This window comes from Mustela nivalis, assembly GCF_964662115.1.
Source record: "Mustela nivalis genome assembly, chromosome: 7".
Classification (NCBI taxonomy): Eukaryota; Metazoa; Chordata; class Mammalia; order Carnivora; family Mustelidae; genus Mustela; species Mustela nivalis.
The window spans coordinates 118,930,674-118,943,773 of NC_139026.1; the positions used below are offsets into that span (position 1 = coordinate 118,930,674).

General features: G+C 36.8%; 1 protein-coding gene across 1 annotated transcript in view; it reads right to left on the minus strand.

Moving 5' to 3' along the window:
- The window catches only part of CCDC7 (coiled-coil domain containing 7), a 431,686-nt gene that overhangs the window by 242,244 nt on the left and 176,342 nt on the right, over positions 1-13,100 (minus strand). The window lies entirely within an intron of this gene.

Consider the following 13,100-nt stretch of genomic DNA (forward strand, 5'->3'; position numbering starts at 1 on the left):
AACACACACAACCTATTAGAATAAATGAATTCAGCAAAAGTTTTAAGTTACAAGATCAACACAGAAAATTCGATTGTATTCCAATACACTAGCAATGAACAATCAGAAAATGAAATTAAGAAAACAATTCCACTTACAATAGTATCAGATTCAATAAAATATTCAAGAATTTGACAAAATAAGACTAGTACTCTTTTGCTTTGTTTCTTAAATCCTACATATTAGTAAAGTCATATGGTATATGTCTTTCTCTGATTGACTTATTTCACTTAGCACTTTACTCTCTATCTCCATCCCTGTTGTTGCAAATGGCAAGATTTCATTCTTTTTATGGTTGAATAATATTCCATTGTATATATGTACCACATCTTCTTTACTCATTCATCAATTGAATGTGCAAAGGGAGAAATAGAGAGAGACAAACCAAAAACAGACTCTTAATTATAGAGAACAGACTAATGCTTACCAGAAAGGATAAGGGTGGAGGGATGGTTTAAATAGGTGATGGGGATTAAAGAAATATAGGTTGTGATAAGCACTTGGTGATGTATGGAATTGTTGAATTACTATATCGTATACTTGAAACAAACATAACACTGTATGTTAACTTACTGGAATTAAAATAAAAACACTGATATTTAAAAATAAAAAGGCTTGTACACTAAAAATTATAAAACATTCCTGAAAGAAATTAAACAAGTTGTAATAAATGGAAAATCATTCCCTGGTTGTGGACTGTTAGACTTACTATTGTTAAAATCACATTACCCTCCAAATGATCTACAGATTCAGTGTAATGCCTATCAAAATCCTGGATGCCTATTCTACAGAAATCGATGAGGTGATACTAAAATTCATATGGAAATTTAAGGAATCTAGAATATCTAAAACAATCTTAAGAAGAAAAAAGTTGGAGGACTCCCATTTTGATTTTAAAACTTACTACAACTTGAAGATAATGTAATATTGTTAATAAGCACAGCCATATAGATCAATAAAATATAGAGATCAGAAATGAAATTTATATTTATGATAAAATGATTAATTTTTTTTATTTGAGTATGGTTTATACACAATGTTACATTAGTTTCAGGTATACAGTGTAGTAATTCAATTTCTCTCTTATGTTATGCTCACCACAGGTGTAGCTACTATCTCTCACCAAATTATTACAATATCATTGAATATATTCCCTATGCTGTGCCTTTTATTTCCATGACTTATTGATTCTATACCTAGAAGCTTGTATTTCTTATTCTTTTGCAGTAATTTTGCCCATTCTCCTACCCCTATCTTGTCTGGTAAACATAGGTTGTTCTCTGTATTTAGAGTTTGCAACAACATAAAGAGACCTAAATAATATGTTATGTTAAGTGTAATAAGTCAAACTGAGAAAACCAAATACCGTATTATTTTACTCCTAAGTGAACTCTACCAAAAAAAAAAAAAAATGAATAAACAAAAAGCCGATCAAATGATTTTCTAAGAGAGTACTAAGAAAAGTTAGTGGGGAGAAAACAGTCTTTTTAACAAATGATCCTGGGAACAATGGAGTATCCACATGAAAAAGAATGAAGCTGGATCCCAGTGTCACACTATAAACAGCTCAAAGTGATTTGTGGATATAAATATGTAAATTTATAATATTACATTATAAGAATTTGTAAAATTACAAATTTTTAAAACATAGAAGTAAATTTTTATGACCTTAGGTTAGACAATGGTTTCTTGGATATTACAGATAAAGTACAGCTGACAATTGAAAATGCAGATAAATTGGGCTTCATTTAAAGAAAAGAATTTTGTGATTCAAGGACAATGTGAGTTAGATGTCTCATCACTCACATATCTGTCTTAGCTGGGACAGTTGATCAGATGATCTCTATATGATCTGGCTGCTCGAGACTGAGAATTCCAAAAGAGCCAGGTAGAAGTCCTAGAGAATCACTTGCAACTTATCCTATTCATGGAAATGCTTACAAATCAGCCAATTAAATAGGAGGGTACATAAACCACACCTCTTGATTAGAAGTATCAGAGAATTTGGAATTATATTTTTATAACTGCTATACCATATAAATTATAAAAGTTTACTTGAATGTAAAGTCATTTTGGATCAACACATTGTATGTTTCAGATTTAAATACAGTCTGTGATAATATTAAATACATGTTCAATGACAGAAGTTACATTCATCTTATTAAAAGTACTCTATGTTTCATATTAATTATATAAGAAGAAGCACAATTTATGAAAAAAAATTTAAAGATGCATGTTATGTTTGGTTTTGACTCAGATGTACACCAAAGAGCAGATTGAAAGTTAATGATGTAGTGTTGCATAAAAAATAAAAAATTTTAAAAAAAGATAATTCTGCTTTATGTGTTATTTTGAATTCTTTTAAGTTAACAAAAGAACACCAGGTTATTTTTCAGTATCAATATTTCATTTGTAAACACTGAAATAAGAGAGTACATTTTCTATTGCTATTTAAAAGCATTTCTCTTCAACATCCAAAGTATGTAATAGTGTTATTCTCAGGGAGTGTAAAGCTAAATTGGATACAAATGTCATTATTCTTTCCCAAACATTGATATTTTTGTACTAAATAAATTTATAATATAAGCATATTTATCATTTTATGTTCCATATAGCTTGCTGTATAAAGTACTTCTAATTCTTACATTTAACTAAAAAGAATATAAATCCAATTATGTACAAATGAAGGAAAAAAACATTTAAAGCTGAATAACAGGGAAATGATATCAGTGATACAATGGATGAGGAAGTCCCAGTCCTTTTGCCCCCCAAAAACAATAATTTAGCAACTACCTGTGGCTAAAATAGCACTGAGAGCACTCTGGAGTGCAATTAAGAAGTTGCAACCAATCAATGTGATACACCACATTAATAAAAGAAAGGACAAGAACATTATGATTCTCTCAATCCTTCAAGCAAGAATACAAGGAATATAGCTCAATATCCTAAGAGCAATATAGAAAAAACCCACAGTGAATACCATGGGGAAAAACTGACAGCTTTTCTCCTAAGGTCAGGAACACAACAGGGATGGCCACTCTCACCATGGTTGTTCAACATACTACTGGAAGTCCTAGCCTCAGCAATCAGACAACAAAAATAAATAAAAGGCATCCAAAGCAGCAAAGAAGTAGTCAAACTTTCATTCTTCACAGACAACATGATACTATAGAATATTGAAAGACCACACCAAAGAATGGCTAGAATTGGTACAGTAATTCAGAAAAGTGCCAGAATATAAATTCAGTGCACAGAAGTCTGTTGCATTTCTGTACACTAATGATGAAGCTGCAGAAAGAAATCAAAGAATCAATCCCATTTAAAATTGCACCAAGGGCGCCTGGGTAACTCAGTGGGTTAAGCTGCTGCCTTCGGCTCAGGTCATGATCTCAGGGTCCTGGGATCGAGTCCCGCATCGGCTCTCTGCTCAGCAGGGAGCCTGCTTCCTCATCTCTCTCTCTCTCTGCCTGCCTCTCTGCCTACTTGTGATCTCTCTCTGTCAAATAAATAAATAAAATCTTTAAAAAAAATAAAAAATAAAAAAATAAATAAAATTGCACCAAAAACCATAAGATACCTAGGAATAAACCCAAAAAGTATAGAACACTTATAAAAGAAATTGAGGAATACACAAAGAAATGGAAAAACATTCCATGCTCATGGATTGGAGGAACAAATACTGTTGAAATGTCTACGCTACCCAAAGCAATCTACACATTCGATGAAATCCTTATCAAAATACCATCAACATTTTTCATAGAGCTGGAAAAAACAATCCTAAAACTCGTATGAAAACAGAAAAGACCCCAAATAGCCAGAGGAATGTTGAAAAAGAAAACCAAAGCTGGTAGCAATCACAATGCCAGACTTCAAGCTATACTACAAAGCTGTAATCATCAAGACAGTATGGTACTGTTACAAAAACAGACATGTAGATTAATGGAACAGAATAGAAAACCCAGAAATAGACCTTAATTCTATGGTCAACTATTTTTGACAAAACAGGAAAGAATGTCCAATGGAAAAAAAGTCTCTTCAAAAAATGGTGCTGGGAAAATTGGACAGTCATATGCAGGAAAATGAAACTGGATCATTTCCTTATACCACACTCAAAAATGAATTCAAAATGGATGAAAGACCTAACTTTGAGAAAGGAAACCATCAAAATCCTTGAAGAAAACACAGGTAGCAACCTCTCTGACCTCAACTGCAACAACTTCTTGCTAGATAAGTCTCCAAAAGCAAAAGAAACAAAAGCAAAAATGAACTACTGGGACTTCATCAGGAGAAAAAAGCTTTTGCATAGCCAAACAAAAACAAAGAAACAACTAAACTAAAAGGCAACCTACAGAGTCAGAGAAATGAGCAGAAGACATGAACAAACATTTCTTTGGAAATACTGTGTATTTACCCAAAATGTAGTGATCTGAAGAGGTACATGCACCCCAATGTTTTATAGCAGCAATGTCCATAATAGCCAAACTATGGAAAGAGCCCAGATGTACATCAACAGATAAATGGATAAAGAAGATGTGGTTTATACATGCAATGGATTATTACTCAGCCATTAAAAAAGGATGAAATCTTACCATTTACAATGACATGGATGGAACTGGAGGTTATTATGTTAAGCAAAAAAAGTCAGTCAGAAAAAGAAAAATACCATATGATTTCACTCATATGTGGAATTTATGAAACAAAACAGATGAACATAGGGAAAGGGAAGCAAAAATAAAACAAGATGAACAGAGAAACCATAAGAGACTCTTAACCCTAGGAAACAATCTGAGGGTTGCTGGAGGGGTGGTGAGTGGGGGGATGGGGTAACTGGGTGGTGGGAGGACACTTGATATTAAGGAGGACACTTGATATAAGAGCACAGGGTGTTGTATGCAACTGATTAATCACTAAATTCTACCCCTGAAACTAATAATCCACTAAATATTGACTAAATTGAATTTAAATAAAAAATTAAAAAAGAAAAAACGCAGCAGCCCAGTGGATGACAAAAACAAAGAATGGCCACATAAAACAGTATAGGAAGCATTTTACTTTTATCACCCTATATTCAGCTGGCATATCTCAGAGTCAAGAGGAAAATCCTCTTACGTTGCCTGCCCCCCACAATGGCAGAAAAGGCATGGAGAACTCCAGCGCATTCACCACCTAGGACCCTAGCAGCACATGCCAACACCACAGACTCCCCCAAAGTCCTTTGTGGATGAAGACCCCAGCTAATGGAGCTGCATAAAACACAGGCTACTGAGCTCCCCAATAGCCAGAACCAATGCTGTGAATCCCATCAAAACAATACCATAGTGCAAAACTGTGACCAGCACTACTACAAGCCCCCTTACATTCAGTGTTGTTACATAGCCCCCAGATAATTACACAGATAAAAGAAATAAAAGGCACCCAAATCAAGAAGTAAATTTATGTTTGAAGATGACATAATCATATATGCAGAAAACCCTAAAGACTCAAAAAAGAAAATTTAGGTAGGGTGAGGGTGGTGGGGTTATGGACATTGGGGAGGGAATGTGCTATGGTGAGTGCTGTGAAGTGTATAAACCTGGTGATACACAGACCTGTACTCCTGGGACTATTAATACATCATATGTTAATTAAAAAATAAATAAAATATGCATTAAAAAAAGAAAATTTAGACATAATATAAGAATTCAATAAGGTTGCAGGTTACAAAATCAGCATACAAACAAACGACTACCCGAAAAGAAAATATTGCCACTCACACAAGCAACAAAAAGATAAAATTCTAAGGAAGAAACTTAACCCAAAAGACAAAAGACTAGAATCAAATTGGGCCTTTATCTGACAATGATACAAAAATCATCTTGAAATGGATTAAAGATTTAAATGTAAGACCACAAATCACAAAAATACTAGAAGAAACATAAGAAAATTTTTCTTGAAATTGATCTGGGCAATGATTAATGGCTATGATGCCAAAAGTATAAGGAATGGAGGAAAAATAGACAAATGAAATGGCATCCAAAAAAAAAAGGTACCTCATAGCAGAGAAAACAATCAACAGAGTAAAAGAGCAAGCTACAGAATTGGAGAAAATATTTACAAACCATAAATCTGGTAAGTAATAAATATCTAAAATATACTAGAAGACATACAACTTAATTGAAAAACAAAAGATACAAATAACCTGATTTTTTAAAAAAGCAAAGGACCTGGGAGGAGTCAAGATGGCAGAGAAGTAGCAGGCTGAGACTACTTCAGCTAGCCGGAGATCAGCTAGATAGCTTATCTAAGATTGCAAACACCTGAAAATACATCGGCAGATCGAAGAGAAGAACAGCAATTCTGGAAACAGAAAAACAACCACTTTCTGAAAGGTAGGACCAGCAGAGAAGTGAATCCAAAGCAACGGGAAGATAGACCCCAGGGGGAGGGACCGTATCCCGGCAAGCGGCGGAGCAACAGAGCACAAAATCAGGACTTTTAAAAGTCTGTTCCGGGGCGCCTGGGTGGCTCAGTGGGTTAAGCCGCTGCCTTCAGCTCAGGTCATGATCCCAGAATTCTGGGATCGAGTCCCACATCGGGCTCTCTGCTCAGCGGGGAGCCTGCTTCCTCCTCTCTCTCTCTGCCTGCCTCTCTGCCTACATGTGGTCTCTCTCTGTCAAATAAATAAATAAAATCTTTAAAAAAAAAAAATAAAAATAAAAAAAATAAAAGTCTGTTCCGCTAGGGACACCGCTCCAGAGGCTAACCCGGGGCGAAGCCCACATGGGGTCAGCGTGGCCTCAGGTCCCGCAGGGTCACAGAAGGATCGGGGGTGTCTGAGTGTCGCAGAGCTTGCGGGTATTGGAACGGGAAAGCCGGCTACAAGGACAGAGCCGACAGTAAGCTCACAGCTCGGTGTTACCTTGAACCAGTCGCAGGCTCGGTGAGCTTGGAGTGTGGCCGGAGGTCAGGCAGACGGGAGTAACTGGGCGCCTTTCTCTTCAAATCAGAAGAGATCCCAAATCATGAGGGGGGAGAAAGGGGATAAAAAGAGGTTCAAAAAGAACGAAAGAAAAAAAAAACGAAAAGAATTTAAAAAAGACAATGAATAAAGTATAAAAAAGAAAAAATATATATATTAAACTACTTAAAAATGTTAAAAAGGAAAAGGATGAAAGTTAAAAAAATTTAGCAGAAGAGAAAAAAAATGAAAAAGATAAAAATTAAATTAACTGCAAGATTAAAAAACCACAGGGAGAAAGCCATGCGTTCCGTGCTCTGCTTTCTCCTCCTCTGGAATTCTGCTGCTCTCCTTGGTATTGAAACTGCACTCCTTGGTAGGTGAACTTGATCTTGGCTGGATTTCTTGTTGATCTTCTGGGGGAGGGGCCTGGTGTAGTGATTCTCAAGTGTCTTTGCCCCAGGCGGAACTGCACCACCCTTTCCAGGGGCCGGGTTGAGTAATTCGTTCGGCTTTGCTTTCAGGAGCTTTTGTTCCCTGAGCGCTTTCCATAGAGTTCTGGAGGACGGGAATACAAATGGCAGCCTCCTGGTCTCTGGCCTGGAGGAACCGAGAGCCCAGGGCCCCACTTCTCGATGCGCCCTCAGAGAACAGCGCCCAGTAACTCCCGTCTGCCTGACTTCCAGCCGCGTTCCAGCTCACCGAGCCTGCGACTCATTCAAGGTAACCCCGAGCTGTGAGCTTACTGTCGGCTCTGTCTCTGTAGCTGGCTTTCCCGTTCCAGTACCCACAAGCTCTGCGACACTCAGACACCCCTGATCCTTCTGTCACCCTGCGGGACCTGAGGCCACACTGACTCCACATGGGCTTTGCCCCGGTTTAGCCTCTGGAGCGATGTCCCTCAGCGGAACAGACTTTTAAAAGTCCTGATTTTGTGCTCCGTTGCTCCACCGCTTGCCCGGAGCCGGCCCCTCCCCCCAGGGTCTATCTTCCCGTTGCTTTGGATTCACTTCTCCACCAGTCCTACCTTTCAGAAAGTGGTTGTTTTTCTGTTTCTAGAATTGCTGTTCTTCTTCTCTTCGATCTGCCGACGGATTTGCAGGTGTTTGCAATCTTTAGATAAGTATCTAGCTGATCTCCTGCTAGCTGAAGTAGTCTCAGCCTGCTACTTCTCCGCCATCTTGACTCCTCCTCCATCAGTAAGGCTTCTGATCAACAGCAGGCCATTAATAGTTAAGTTTAGGGGGAGTCAAAAGTTATACACAGATTTTTGATTGCACAGGGGTTTGATGTCCCAACGCTTCATCATTCAAGTGTCAACTGTACATTGAAAATCCCCAAAACTAAAAACTGTGGAATATGTTCAATGGATTTAGTAAAGTTGCAGGATATAAAAATCAATACATAGAAGTCAGTTACAGTTCTGTATGCTAATAGTGAAACATCTGAAAAACAAAAAAAGTAAACTATCCTATCTACGATTCATTGAAAATCATAAAACACCTAGGAGAAAATTTAACTGAGGATGTAATAAATATGTATAATAACTACAAGAAGTGGTTGAAAGAAATTGAAGGAGATACAATTAAATGGAAGGAAATCCATGTTTATGAATCAGAAGAGTCAATATTATTAAATCACCATGCTATCCAGAACTATCTATAGATTCAATGCAATCCTTATCAAAATTCCAATGTAATTTTTCACAGAAATAGATAACAATCCTACAATTTGTAGGGAAGTATAAAATAACTCTAATAGCAAAGCAATCATGAGAAAGAAGATGCATCACCCTTTTGGAATCAAACTAGACTACAAAACTATAGTGAATAAAACAATTTGGTGTGGAATAAAAATATACCTAGGTCAATGGAATAGAAAATGCAGAATTAAACCTCTTTATATATGGTCCTCTAATATTTGACAAGGGAGACAAGAACATCCAATGGGGGGGGGGGCACCTGGAGGGCTCGATGGGTTAAGCCTCTGCCTTTGGCTTGGGTCATGGTCTCAGAGTCCTGGCATAAAGTCCCACATGAGGCTCTCTGCTCAGCAGGAAGCCTGCTTCACCCCTCTCTGCCTGCCTCTCTGCCTACTTGTGAACTCTCTGTCAAATAAATCAATAAAATCTTAAAAAAAAAAAAAAAAAGAACATCCAATGGGGAAATTACTGTCTCTTCAACAATGGTAGAAGAAAACTAGATAAACACATTAAACAAAATGAAATCATACCCCTAACTTACACATCTCACAAAAATTAACTCACGTTGGGTCAAAGATTTAAACATAAGATCTGATTCCTTAAAACTCCTAAAAGAAAACATAGGAAAAAAAGAGCTCCTTAACATTGGTCTGGCAAGGATTTTTTTGTATTTAATATCAAAAGTACAAGCAACAAAAGAAAATATCAGTAAATGGGTCTATATCAAACCTAAAGACTTCTACACTGTGAAAGAAATAATTAACATGAGTGACATCACCAAGATGGCGACATAGGTCATTCTTGACTTTGCTCTCCCTCATAAGAAGGACAAATACCAGTGAGAAAAATCCTAAAACATGGAGATGAGGCTAAAGCACTACAGGAGAGACCACTTTAGAACAAAAGAAGTGGCTACACACTGACCACAATGCCCCTTCCTCAGGCCAACGCATACTGAGAAGTCTCTTCTAAGTCTATCATTCCTCCATTGGGGTGAAATAGAAGAACCCAGGGTGGACATCGAACTCCCTAGTATTATGAGTCACTTATTAGGAATCCCTAACACAGTCTTGCCCAGTGATGATTGCAAGGGAACATGAAGGGTTTGACCACTGGGAAACTGACTATGACGGGGAATCGAAGTGGGACTTGCAGCAACCAGCTCTCAGATCTAGGCAGACTGATTTCCCATCTGTAGTGCCTAAGTTGTTGGCCCAACCAGAAGATTTGCAAATCTGTACAACCCAGAAACACTCAAGCAGAGAGTCCAGCAGGTAGATCTGATAGTTTGCAGAGCAAAGCAAGTGGTCCTATTCAGTCAGAAAACTTGCAGAATGGGTTAGCATGAGTCAAGATCACAAAGAGCCTTTCTGGCCATGGAGTTGGTTCTCCCTGTGCCTGTGCAGGAAACTAATTTATAGCTCTTCCCACTGCTGAACATGGCCTTAAGTCCAACTGACCAGGGAACCTAACCATACTTAAACCTTAACCATACATGGAAAGCCATGTAGCCCACCCAACAGCCCTGCTTATAATGGCACTCGGACAGAGAGTACACCCCATGGCTTTTCCTGTCTGCAGAGCAAAACCAGTGGTCCTGTCTCACCAGTGAATTCAGTACACAGTCTTGGCTGATTCAAGTCCCCAAACAGAATGCAGTAATAGAGGAAATGAAGGGGAAATGATTTAAGGCATACAGAAAACAAATATAAACTTGGTAAGGTCTCCCTTAATAGTACTTAATTAAACTCTCCAATCAAAAGACAGATAGGTTTAAAGAAAACTGCATAATCCCCCATATGCTGTGTATAAGAGATTCATTTGACACGCAAAGACATAAACAGATTGAAAGTGAAGGGATAGAACTCTATGTGAATATTAACCAAGAGAGCTAAAGTAGTGTGATAATCAATTTTATGTGTTGACTTGGCTAAAAAATGCCCAGATCCCTGGTAAAACACAATTTCTGGGGGTGTCTGTGAAGGTGTCTCTGGAATGCAGATCTCTGCATTTAAATCAGTAGCCTAAGATCACCCTCATCAATGTGGGTACACATCCTCCAAGATACTGAGGGCCTAAGTAGAAGAAAAAGATGGAGGAAAGGTGAATTTGCTTTCTCAATTTGAACTTAGATATCTATCTTCTCCTGACCTTGAACATTAGTACTCCAGGTTATAGGGAGTTCAGACTTAGACTGGGACTTACACCATCCACAGCCTCCTTGTTCTGAGGCCTTTGGCCAGAGACTGAATTATACCCCTAGTTTTCTCGGTTCTCCACTTGCAGATAGTATATCATGGGACTTCTTGGCCTTCATAACAGCATGTGCCAATTATTATAATAAATCTCCTTTTATAGATCTATATATATATCTATATATCTCTATATATATATCCTATTTTTTGTTTCTCTGGAGAACCCTAATATAGGTATCTTTATTAATATCAGACAAGATAGACTTAAAGTTAAAAAATGTTGCAAGGGACAAAGAATCACATTATATATTGGCAAAAAGGTCATTCATCAAGGATATATAAGAACTATGAACATAAGCACAAACACAAAAAAGGCCCAAAATATATAAAACAAGCAGATAAAAGATCCACAAATAAATATAGGATTTTTCAAATCCTACTTGAACAAATTAGACATGACAAATGGCATTTATGAAACCCACAGCTAACATTCTAAATGGTAAAATAATGAAAGATTTCTCCATTAGAACAGGAACAAGACAAAAATGTCTGTTTTTTACCAGTACCATTCAACATTGTACTAGAAGTCTGAGCAAGAGCAGTTAGAAATAAAAAGAAATAAAGGGCTTCCAAATTGGAAAAGGAGTAAAACTATCTTTATTCACAGATGACATGTTCATATATTTAGAAAATCCCAAAGATGCCACATAGAAATTAAATTCAGCAAAGTTTCAGGATGTAAGATCAGCATGTAAAATCAATTGTATTTCTAAAACCAGCAACAAGTAATTTGAAAATGAAATTTAATAAAAATTCCATCATAGTATATCAGAAAAAATAAAATACTTAGGAATAATATTACCCAAGAATTATACACTGAAAACTATCAAATATTGCTTTAACAAACTAAATAAGACCTAAATAAAATGGAAAAACATCTGAGTTCACGAATTGGGGGGCTTAATATTATAAGATGGCAATACTTCCCAAGGTGATCTACAGATTAAGTGCATTCTCTATGAAACTCCCAAAGGCCTATTTGAAAAAAATGAAAAAATTTGATCCTAAAATTTGTATTTAGTTGCCAGAGGTCTAAAATAGCCAAAGTGATGTTGAAAAAGACAAAATTTAATAACTCACACTTTCACACACACTCTACAAAGCAAAAATAAATCAAAACAGTGTGATATTGACATGTGGATAGACATACACAACATTGGAATACAATTGAGAGCACAGAAATAAACCCATACATGAAGCTGACTGCTTTTGACTAGGGCACCATACAGTTCAGTGGAAAAAGAAGAGCCTCTTCAACAAACAATGCTGGGACAACTCCATTTCCACAGGCCAAAAAAAAACCAAGTTATATGTATCACTATTTCACATCATATACAAAAATTAACTCAAAATTAACCTAAATATAAGGGCTAAAACCATAAAGCTCTTTGAAGAAAGTAGTAGGATAAGTCTCTATTATCTTAGATTTGGAAATTGATTCCCAGATATTGACACTAAAAGCATAACAGCAAAATAAGAAACAAACAAATTGAACTTTAAAAAATTATTTTTAGGCATCAAAGGCCATTTTCAAGAAAGTGAAAAGACAACCTACAGAAGAGGAGGAAATATTTGTAAACCAGACATCTGACAAAACCTCCAGAATATATAAAGAACCTCTACAAATCAGCAACAAAAAGACAAAGAACCCAATTATAAACTGGGTGAGGGAGATGAATACACATTTTTTCAAAAGAAGATTTACAAATGACCAATAAACACATAAAAATGCTTAACATCTTTAGTAATTAAAGAAATGTAAATCAAAATCACAATGAGATTCATTTCATACCTACTAGAAGCATTATAATTAAAAAAGCAAAAAAAACAAGTGTTGGCAAGAATGTGTATCCTTCTATATTGCTGGTGGGAATAGAAAATGGTGCAGCCACTGTGGAAAACAGTTGGGCAGTTACTCAAAAAAGCTAAAATTAGAATTATCATATGATCCAGCCTTTACACAAGGAAATGAAGTTCTGACACATCATGGATAAAACTTGAAAACATTATGCTGGGGGTGCCTGGGTGGCTCAGTGGGTTAAGCCTCTGCCTTCAGCTCACGTCATGATCTCAGGGTCCTGGGATCAAGCCCCACATCAGGCTCTCTGCTCAGTGGGGAGCCTGCTTCTCCCTCTCTCTCTCTCTGCCTGCTTGTGATATCTCTCTC